We start from the raw sequence: 11,571 nt of genomic DNA, 5'->3' as shown, positions 1-11,571 counted from the left end.
TGGTGAAGAACATTCCGCGGCGCCATGGAGAGGAATGAGCGCGTGTCTGGTAAGGCTATATGAGCGTGTGTTTGCGTGTTTTTGATACTGTAAACATTGTTCGGCAACTTGATAGCGCGGCTAGCATTATGATACACTGTTTACTGACAGAAAAGTACAGTACATTATTTCAGTGAATATACAGTGAATATACCGTAAATATACATGTATTGTTACAGTGGTGTGTGGATGAATTGATATGTGATTGTTTGACGCTCTGAATGTTATAGCTAGCTGCCGGATAGCAAATTAGCTCCGCTCTGGACCACAGAGATGCTGTGTTGTCTTGGAGAGACTGGATACAGGAGTGAGTCAACTGATGAGGTGAGAGATGCTGTGAAGCAGTATCCCAATACAGAATGCACATAAATGGAATGATATAAAGCTGGAGGATATGGATTCTATGTTAGAATGTGATAGACCAGATATATTTCATAATGTAGACAGTCTTGTGCAAATTCAACTGATTCAACTGATTGTAGAATAACACAATATGTGAAATTTGGTCCAATTCGCTTGTGCCATTACTACTTAGAATATTTCTACTTAGAAAAACATAAAAATGAAACATAATTCAATCAATAATCAATTAAAGTGCTTATAGCACAGAGTAAAATAGGATTGTATGGTTAATGTGTTTTATAAAGCCTGTTTTTGCAAAGGAGACTCACAATGACACATTTCGATGCAGCGATAGACATTCTGACTCGCTTCACAAATAATGTAGTAACTCCTGTTTAGAAGCTGTTATTTGAAAGATTCTTTTTTCTGGTACTTTTTGGCATCTAGTGGCATCAAACAAAGTAAATTGCAGAGAGTTGTGCCTAATAGAACCTGAATTACAGATTTTCAAAAAAATACTTAGTTTTAAAACTCCAAAAGCGCCTATGTTTTTTTTGTGTTTATAGTAATATTTGAAAAGTATATAATGTTATTTATAAAGAATTACACTCATATTTTGTAGTTCAAAGGGTTTTCTTTACAATGAAACCATTTTTTTTCATTTCCTCCATTGTATGTGTGCAGGGTAAACATTTGAATTTGAGTATGTTAAATTTAGGCGAAAATACCAAAAAACACCCCGAGCTTAAGTGTTAACATTGTATTTCTATATATGACACCCTGAGCCACTAATAGTTACAGCATGTCTTCATGACAGACACAATGATTAAATGTGACCCTGGACCACAAAACCAGTCTTAAGTCGCTGGGGTATATTTGTAGCAATAGCCAAAAATAAAACATTGTATGGGTCAAAACTTTAAGAACTTTATTTGGACAGCTTTAAAGGCGATTTTCTCAGTATTTTTATTTTTTTGCATCCTCAGATTCCAGATTTTCAAATAGTTGTATATCCTAACAAACCATACATCAAAGGAAAGCTTATTTATTCAGCTTTCAGATTATGTATAAATCTCAATTTCGAGAAATTGACCCTTATGACTGGTTTTGTGGTCCAGGGTCACAAATATATAAATGATTTAATGATTTAACAGACCTGAAAAAAAAAAAACACAGTCCACAAATCAGTATTTGATGTTGAATGCACTGACAAAATCAAATGTTGTAAAGTAAAGAATTATAGATGTTTGGCTGACCTTATTTTTCTTTTTAATTAAACACATAACTAGTTAAAAATAATATAACATAATATGCTTGCTTACAGGAAGGCATTTCATATGTATCAAAAACGTTTATGATCATGCTTGTTCATGTTCAAAGTTTGACTCATTATCAGCGTTCACAAATAGCTATGATTATATATTACCTGCCCTAGTTTTCCTGTTCTAAAATAAACCTCCTCATTGAACCAATGCTTATACTTTAGGCAGCTGTCAGGACAGCACTGAGCACAACTCTAAAATGTGTAATTGAGCTGCAGTTGTGCTCGTCAGGAGAAAAATACACCTGTCATGCCTTCTCAGCTAAAATGTATTGATAAGGGCCTGGCATTTGTCTATTTCTCTCCCCATCTTTTTCTCTCCTTCTTTCTTGTATCACAGAAATTATTTGAACTTAGTGGCAGAGCCTAAGGCAAAGGAGATTCAACTGGAGTATTTTCCCTGTTCTATCCAGTGTTCTATGAGTTAAATAGCAATCCTTCAGCCGGCCCTATCTAAAGCTGTTTGTCTGCCCCAGGGCCTCTACAGCACAACAGCCTGCAGTAATAGGAGTGATCACACACTGCCATTTAAAGTGAGACATGCAACAGGCTCATGTCTGTATGTCTTTGTTATTCTGTCTGACTCAATATCAGGCAACATGGTCTTTAAATACAAGTCTGCTCAAGTTCAGTGAGACATTTGCATGACAGTCTGATCAAGCGAATGCTTCTGCTGGCTTTCGAGTTTTTAAAAAAAAAAAAAAAAAAACCCTGTCCTAAGATCCCTTTGTATTATTATTATTCGGCAATGATGTGGAAGCAATGGTTTTTTGAAGGTTATTAAAATTGAAAATCACTCTTCTGTTTCCAAATGTCAAATGCTTCATTTACCAGTTCTGAAAACCTGTTCAGACATTTTGTGATAAAAAATAGATTAATTAATAATTTAAATGTTTCAGCAAACCTATTCATAATCTGATGTACAAGGACAGTTCTATTCCTCTAATTTGTGAAATTACAGTTTTTATCTTGTAAACTAATGAGCAATGACTGTAGTTTATATTAACAATATTGTCATATTGTGAGGAATGGAATTCTCCTTGATCTTTGGAGATAAAAGACTTTAAAAACACACTGTAACTTCCAGAACTCAAACATTCTCCTCAGTGCAAAAAAAAACATTTGACATTTGCTAAATCAGCTCCTTCAGAATTCCTTGCATAAGTTTTAAAGGGACAGAAGAATAAAACAGCCAATTTATGAAGAATGAGATAGAGGGTGAAAATGGTCATGAACACACACACACACACACACACGCACACATATATATATATATATATATATATATATTCATTTGTGACTATTTCCATATACATCAACACCAAGTACACAAAGAGGACCTCTCCCATCAGCCAAGAACCAGGCTAACATCCTGCATCCCAGTCATCCCCTGGGACTACTGCTAATGCGTCAAAGCAGCTCAAGTTCACAAACAACAAAGAGCATGTACATAGGCCACCTGCTGCTCCTTCACAATAGATGCTGTGGCTTTAGCAGGTCACTGAAACAAGAAGATGTAATCCACTGCAATTTGACTCTGAGTTTTCCATAAGGAACTTCATCAATTATGAAGGATCACTCATCAGCACGAACTTTTATTAGAGAAACAAGTACATATCTTTATGTAAAAGTAAATAATAAACATTTCAAGGTATTACAGCATTTAGGATTGCATTGTGTCAGCCTGATGTCACAAAATCTTCTAATTTAAAATGTTTATCCTTTAATGACGTAAAGGTTTGTAATGCAAAGTCTGAATTTTAAAGAGACATGGCGTCGTTATATTCAAATTAGAATATGACTATATATTCATATTATCGTTTTTAAAAAAGGTTTGGCACATACCTAATCAATATTTAATTTTGAGCAAAGTTAAAGAAGTGTCATTCATGTTTACACAGAATCTATCCAGCAAAACATTCTTTTGTAAACATTTACTGATATAATTTATATATATAATTGCACCTTTTGTGGCATTTGCTTTGAAACTGTTATTCATTTGTTTTGCCATTGTCCATTCGTATAACCTTTTTAAGAAAGTGTTTGTGATAATATTCTCAAGAATATTGATTAGTTATTTCTTTTTATAGTATATATTATTCTTTGTTATTTGGTCATTTGGAGAATTACAGAGGCAAATCATCACCATGAGCACAGAATTGCATTCGCAGCAGCCATTAGTCCAGTCAGCTTAGAAAAAACATTGTTATCTAAAACCTATAAGCCACTTTACAATAAAATTTGGGTTTTAAAAATGGGCAGACACAAACATTTTTCTAGAAACATCAGTCTATTCTTCTTTTGAGAGATAAAGACTTTTCCATGCACTACTGTCTTAAAAGAAGAAAGCAAGCTGGATGTAAGCAAGACAGAGAGAGAAGCAGACGAGCCAGATGCACACCAACAAGAAAACATGTAGGCTTACATCACAGCCACTTGTTTGAGAAACAGTCTCTCACTGGTGCTCAGCTGGAAGTTTCATTGAACAATACATGCCTAACACTAGTTTCATCTAAAGTAGTGAAGAGAAGACTCTTTCAGAAAGAGTTTCAAAGAAAATAAGAAGAAAAGGGTAGTGTGGGCAAAAGAGTTTAAAGATAGGAAGATTTGGAATAAATGGTTAGAAAAGAGTGATGACTCCAAGCTTGAGGTGCATCAAACTGTTTGATGATATGGTTTGATCCCCGAAACTATAATCACACCTATGGGAAGTGCTGCGAAAAGCATGAGATGAAACTTCATGTCTTATAATAACTGCTTGAATGTATAAGATCTGCACAGATGTCACTACTGCAAGTGGAGGACTTTTTGACAAAGGTTTACGAACAGTGTTTATTTCACACTGTCATGTGTAAAATTATAAATGAGTTCGCTGCAATTTTTGACCACTTTAATGCATCCTTAATGAATAAAAGTGTACATTTCTTTCAAAAACAAAAAATGAAAACAATAAAAAACAAGCTTTGAATGTCTTGATCAACTTCAGATGTTTTGTTCTATTCAAATAAGACAAATTATTTTTTTTTAAATGATGAAAAAATCCTAATAAATTATTCTAGAGTGGAGTATATAACATACTTTATTGTCCCCCTGGCCTTCTCATGAACTATCACTTCCTCCTGGAATGACTGATGTCCAATGCTGTTTAGCTTTCCTTCAGCATATCTCATTTCAGCCAGGCATGCTGCACCAGCACAGAGTACAACAAGACCAGGCCTTTTTCCCCCTGCCTGCTGCCTGGCCCTATGCAGTCATACAAGGGTTTCACATAAGCAGAGCTGCTATTCTAGGCTGAACTGACAGCAGATGTGATCCTACATTTGAGCACTGTGCTCAGTGAGCTTTCCCAGGCAGCTGGGAGAGAGATTAACAGAGCTAATAGCTGAAGCAGATCCAAATGTGCATCGTAATGTAGCTCAAGGCTAAAAAAAACTACTGCCACACTGAAGATGAGAAGTAGACTGTTTAAGACAGATAAAATACATGGGATATAAGGAACATGAGAAGGGATTTCAGCATGTGATGGTCAGTGCTACTTATAGGACACACTGACGGTCCTCAATTATCAATGCGTGCCATGCAGGGCATGTTGTCCCGAATTGATGCAAAGGCAAAAAAAAAAAAACTTTTTGTTTAACTGATAAAAACATCACAATTGTGCACAGGTAATCCACACAACTCCAGTCCATCTTGTGAAGCAAATGCTGAAACAAATTCATCATTAAAATGTTTTATCTTTAAACCATCGCTACAGAGTAAAATATGAGTCCATAATCCATAATGCTTCCTCTCTGTTTTTCTCTCACACCAAAATCCATTTACATATTTGTTGTAAAATGTTTTTGCTTGTAAACGGTGCTAGATCTGAGCATATTTCTCTCCTGATTCAAACAAGACGACTTTTTCACTGGAGAAAACAATATTTTGGACAGCGGACTGCATGGTTTGAAGTTTAAAACGTCTTAATTATGGATTTGTTTATTATATGCACATAGCTTTTCACTTCACATGAGGTTAATTGATAGACTAGAGTCGTGTGTATTACTTCTGGATTATTGAGATTTTTTTATCAGCTGTTTAGACTCTCATTCTGATGGCACCCATTCACTGCATACAAACCATTGATGAGCAAGAGATGTAATGCTAAATTTCTCTAAATCTGTTCTAATGAAGAAACTCTTCTACATCTTGGATTGCCTGAGGGTCAGCACATTTTCAATTAATTTTAATTTCTGGGTGAACTATTCCTTTAAATTTTTGTAAATACTCTTGTGTTCTATCTATCTATCTATCTATCTATCCATCTATCCATCTAGGAATTTAATTGGAATTTAATAGGAATTCTCAATTCAGTTCTGGTGCACATCCCTTATTGTAAAGTAGTCCATACAGAGGGCATCGGAGATAGTAAACGTGACTTTCACAAAGGGTTTTTCTCACACTGAACTGACTAAGAACAGGAAACTAGGAAACTACACCTGTCGGTCTGCTCTACTCCGCCCTTTTGGCAGAAAACCTTGTGTAATTGTCCCATGAGCACTCAAGGGTGCAACACGTAGCTTTAATGCAGCACTTACATTTGGCTATGATAACAACAAACATTACACTATATTAAAGGAAGATTAGATGAATAAGTCCATTATGACAAAAAGGAAACAACAATAGGCCTATTTATACTCATATACTGTATACACATATACAATTCCACAAACATGCTCTTCTAGCAAAAACAGTAATAGGAAAAAAACGAAAAGCTAATTGATTGATTTTGCAAATAAAGGGGAATAGTTCATTTAGGTTAATGCAGACTCTTGAATTGCAACTATAGCACCTAGTGAATCTGTCTGAAATAAATGTAAAAATCACACACTTTACACACTCTCTCACTTACCACCACAGTGAAGTGGTATGCGTGCATGTGTGTGTATGTGTAGTTGAGTGGGTGTGTTTGAAGGAGAAGTGGAAGAAGAAAGGGAAGGTCTGTTCTGCTCCAGGTCAATACGTCCCTTCTTAACCAGACTGAAATTTGAGATCCAAGGTTGATCTAAGCTAACTGGTCTATTGCTGCCTGGTTCTAATAACTAAATGCTGTAAAAAGGGAAATACTCCCTAATAACACAAAATAAACACTTCTAGTAGTAGATACTACAATCAGCTTCATTTGGATGTTACAGTGACCATGGACCATCCAGAAATTTTATGGTATGTTTATATCTAAATGGAAACACCAATAAGTGAATCAAATTTCCAAAAAGTGCATAAACTACGATGGAAAAATATTTACTAAATAGAGTCCATGATCAACAAGTCATGTTACTGAATAATTGATGAATATATGAGGCAGCTCATCAACATAAGAAAACTGTTCATGACTGTCTTGTCATTTTACTGAGACAAAAATTTCTATGAAAGTGACCATTTTTTCCCCTTCTTGAACACATGGGCTGGAAAATGTAAACAAGCTGCTTTTGCTTTTGTTTCCAAAATTCTTTATAATTTTTTTTTTTATTATTATAAATATATATCTATATTTTTTTTTTTTTTTGCTTGAATGGAAACATGCCAACTATACAACTATAGCAGAAAGAATAAAAATTCTGAAATTTGTAGCAATTTGCATAATGAATATAATAAACATTAATGGTCATAAAATAAACCTTGCCTCAACGGTATGTAAATCGTTTGCTATTCATCTTAGTACAGATCTCTGTGAATACACTGTGGAACAAATGAAATTTCTATTCGTTCACCTTCTTATGCATCTCTCTTTATTTCCCCCTTAGTCTCTTTTAGATCAGGCGTCTTCAACGTCTCCAATGACCCCTTAGGCGATAGAAACATGGAGCAGGGACCCCATGATACAAAATGTGTCAAGCAGAGCTACATATTAGTCTTCAATATTAATATAAACTAACCATATTATGATTAAGAATAAATTATATTATGTTACATGTACAGTGGGTACGGAAAGTATTCAGACCCCCTTCAATTTTTCACTCTTTGTTATATTGCAGCCATTTGCTAAAATCATTTAAGTTAATTTTTTTTCCTCATTAATGTACACAAAGCACCCCATATTGACAGAAAAACACAGAATTGTTGACATTTTTGCAGATTTATTAAAAAAGAAAAACTGAAATATCACATGGTCCTAAGTATTCAGACCCTTTGCTCAGTATTTAGTAGAAGCACCCTTTTGATCTAATACAGCCATGAGTCTTTTTGGGAAAGATGCAACAAGTTTTTCACACCTGGATTTGGGGATCCTCTGCCATTCCTCCTTGCAGATCCTCTCCAGTTCTGTCAGGTTGGATGGTAAACGTTGGTGGACAGCCATTTTTAGGTCTCTCCAGAGATGCTCAATTGGGTTTAAGGCAGGGCTCTGGCTGGGCCATTCAAGAACAGTCACAGAGTTTCTCACCAAGGCTCTTCTCCCCCGATAGCTCAGTTTGGCCGGATGGCCAGCTCTAGGAAGGGTTCTGGTCGTCCCAAACGTCTTCTATTTAAGGATTATGGAGGCCACTGTGCTCTTAGGAACCTTAAGTGCAGCAGAAATTTTTTTGTAACCTTGGCCAGATCTGTGCCTTGCCACAATTCTGTCTCTGAGCTCTTCAGGCAGTTCCTTTGACCTCATGATTCTCATTTGCTCTGACATGCACTGTGAGCTGTAAGGTCTTATATAGACAGGTGTGTGGCTTTCCTAATCAAGTCCAATCAGTATAATCAAACACAGCTGGACTCAAATGAAGGTGTAGAACCATCTCAAGGATGATCAGAAGAAATGGACAGCACCTGAGTTAAATATATGAGTGTCACAGCAAAGGGTCTGAATACTTAGGACCATGTGATATTTCAGTTTTTCTTTTTTAATAAATCTGCAAAAATGTCAACAATTCTGTGTTTTTCTGTCAATATGGGGTGCTGTGTGTACATTAATGAGGAAAAAAAAATAACTTAAATGATTTTAGCAAATGGCTGCAATATAACAAAGAGTGAAAAATTGAAGGGGGTCTGAATACTTTCCGTACCCACTGTATATTATGTTAAGACAGTAGATCAGAACTATGCACATTATTGTTGTTGCACATGCATCACTGCCTTTATATTACTTGTTAAAATGCATCATAACAAACAACATGTTGAGATAAAAATCAAAATTCATTAGTTGTTTGCAGTTGTTTTAAATTATTTTAATGGATTTGCAGAGTCATACATTTTTATTTTACTAGTCAGATGGACAAATAAACATTTTGTTAAACTTTACCTTCAAGTTTACTAAAACTTAACATTTAAATTTTACTGTGAGATGGACAATTAAGAATCAATTAAGAAGTCACTGACTGAGGGTCTTCTAATAAAGTGCAGATGTAATGTGTAAGCAAGGGCTCCACCATACTACTGGGGATGCGCACATCAATATTGCATCAATTTTGTCACGCTGAACAACAATTAATTACTGTATTTGCATTATTGTAAGGTTAAGTTAAGGGTTGGGGTAGGTGTAGACGTTAATAAAACAATCTAATATAGCAAATTTAATGTATTGTTATTTTCCGGCTGTAGCTGTATCCCTTCTAGCCACAATCATATCTTATGGTTGTTCTTAAATGCTGAAGAATTCCAAATTAACTCCATTATTTTGACAGGAAAATACAACAATTTACATGTAGCACATCAATTGACCTAGATCGGTAAGCCCTTGTAGCACGTCAGTTGACCTATCGGTAAGCCCCTCCCCTCAAACGCAGATGAGCCAATGGCAGTTGAGTATCAGTTGCAAGGGGATCGGAACTCGGACATCTTTAAGTTTCAGTGCATGCGATTAACTCATACAGTGAGAGTTGGTATTTAACAAAAATGTTGCTGAAATCGCACAGTGTATGCCCGGCCTTACAAGATAATCTGCGCCGAACATTGGAACTGATCGAGGTCCTCTACAAGATTTTTTCTCCGATTCTCGGGAGGGGAAAATCGGGGCTAAATCAGCCTAAAACTCCTGTAGTATGAGCCCGGCTTTAAACACCTCTGATTGGCCATTGCTTTAAACAGATCAACAAACATGTCTGTGATTGGCTACCGCTGCAAAAACACACTGTAAACAGGAACATGTAATGTTCTCCAGAGCTCAAAATCAAAAACGCAATGAAGCGTTTGCTAAATCCATTTCGCCAAAAATATTATATCATTGCAGTATCAACTTCGTTTCAGGGTGTTTATATTTAAAATTGATTTTGTGATGTTTTTTTGTTTTTTTTCTTTAACGAAAAATTACTTGTGATCAGATATTAATTTGGCGGACCCCCAGTTGAAGACCCTTGTTTTAGATGGTTTCTCGCTGTCCTCTCCCAAAGCCGATAGGCTCTCTGTCATTGGCAGAGACATGAGAAACCAGCTGGGTCTTTGTGTTTGGAGGAGCTTCAGGTAATCAACAATGCAACCACTTACCCACAGCTCTCTGCGAAGAGACTGCCGTCAGCACTGCCAGGTAATTGAATGCATTAGCTCTGAATAAAGGACTGTTGTTTAATCCTCCTACACAAACATCTCTATCTACACCATTATCTTCCTGTGTAGCTGCCTTCCAAAGGCAGCTATTTATGAAATACACATTTGCAAAAAAAAAATATATATATATACATGTTCAGAGCAAAGCAGTGTTTAACAGTGAAATTAGGTCTTTCTTTGTGTGTCTGTTCTCATGCTGTTTACTGCTTCACTGTGAGATAACTGTCCTGCAGTTAAACGGAGTAATTTTAAAAGGGACTTTTATTGGACTACTGAATGTAGCAGAGTGAATCATTTGAAGACTAAAAGGAAAAACAGTACCTTTAACCTTTCTGATAAGGAAAGGGTAATTCAAACCCCTACACAAGCACAGCCAGATGGTTCTGCTGAAAATGGTATTATAAATACCTATTTTTTTCCCATGGCAATTGGTTTAAATTGTCTGCAATTTTCGAATATTTCACACAAACAAAACACACACCAAATTGCTATCGTTTGTGTGTGTCTGTTTTTATTTTATTTGTGATGAAATTGAATAATATAGCCTACCTGAGCAACTCGTCATCTCACACTATTTCACTATGGTTGACCTAACACAAACTGAACTGGGCTTATATAACTGCAAGTGATGTTCAGCATTATTTATACATTATTTAGTTTACAGTAATGGCCTTTGCTTGCCATTTCACTCTGCACTCCATTTACACACATAAAAATAAATGTAGGCTATGTTCAGGTGGACTATGTCTGTTCTAAGATGTGACGGAAAGTCCTTTTTCCTTCATAACAGCTATGTATATTAAACAGTTGATGAATAATTTGTCAGGGAGGGCAAAGGCAGAATTGTTAGTTTAGGCTTTAGCTAGTTATGACTGAACATCACAACAGTGCTTTTCCACATTCACTCTGGTCTGTGGGTGGTCATTTATTTCATAATACTGCAAAGCTAACAGCTAATGTTTATCTTGATAGGAGAAAACTGGGCTGGTGTGTTCGTTGTGTCCAAAAGCAAACGAAAGTGAATAAATAAAGTCTGACCATATCGTATTAAAATGATCGTGTTATTAACATAACCTCTGTCACACAAGCAAAAGAGCTGTTGTTATTAAAATAGACTTTAAGACAAGATTACTCTAATGTTTGTCTGTATAGCTGCTTAAAGATCAAAATGTCTAAGCGCTATATAAATTAAAATTGACTTGATATTCACTTCATAAACACTTGATATTCAACATCAACAACAACAGTATGATTGTGAGTGTCATATTGTTTTTATACAACAGTACAAGTTAATATTAAAGGGGTCATATGATGCTTTTTTAAAGATCATTATTTTGTGTATTTGGTGTAACAGAATATGTTGA

General features: G+C 35.6%; 1 long non-coding RNA gene across 1 annotated transcript in view; it reads right to left on the bottom strand.

The window, feature by feature from the left end:
- Positions 1-11,571, bottom strand: part of LOC107657117 (uncharacterized) — a 162,374-nt gene that overhangs the window by 129,436 nt on the left and 21,367 nt on the right. The gene's annotated exons all lie outside the window — the stretch shown is intronic.

The sequence above is a fragment of the Sinocyclocheilus anshuiensis genome, unplaced genomic scaffold (genome assembly GCF_001515605.1).
Source record: "Sinocyclocheilus anshuiensis isolate Anshui unplaced genomic scaffold, SAMN03320099.WGS_v1.1 scaffold944, whole genome shotgun sequence".
Taxonomy (NCBI): Eukaryota; Metazoa; Chordata; class Actinopteri; order Cypriniformes; family Cyprinidae; genus Sinocyclocheilus; species Sinocyclocheilus anshuiensis.
This window is presented reverse-complemented; position numbering and strand designations above follow the sequence as displayed.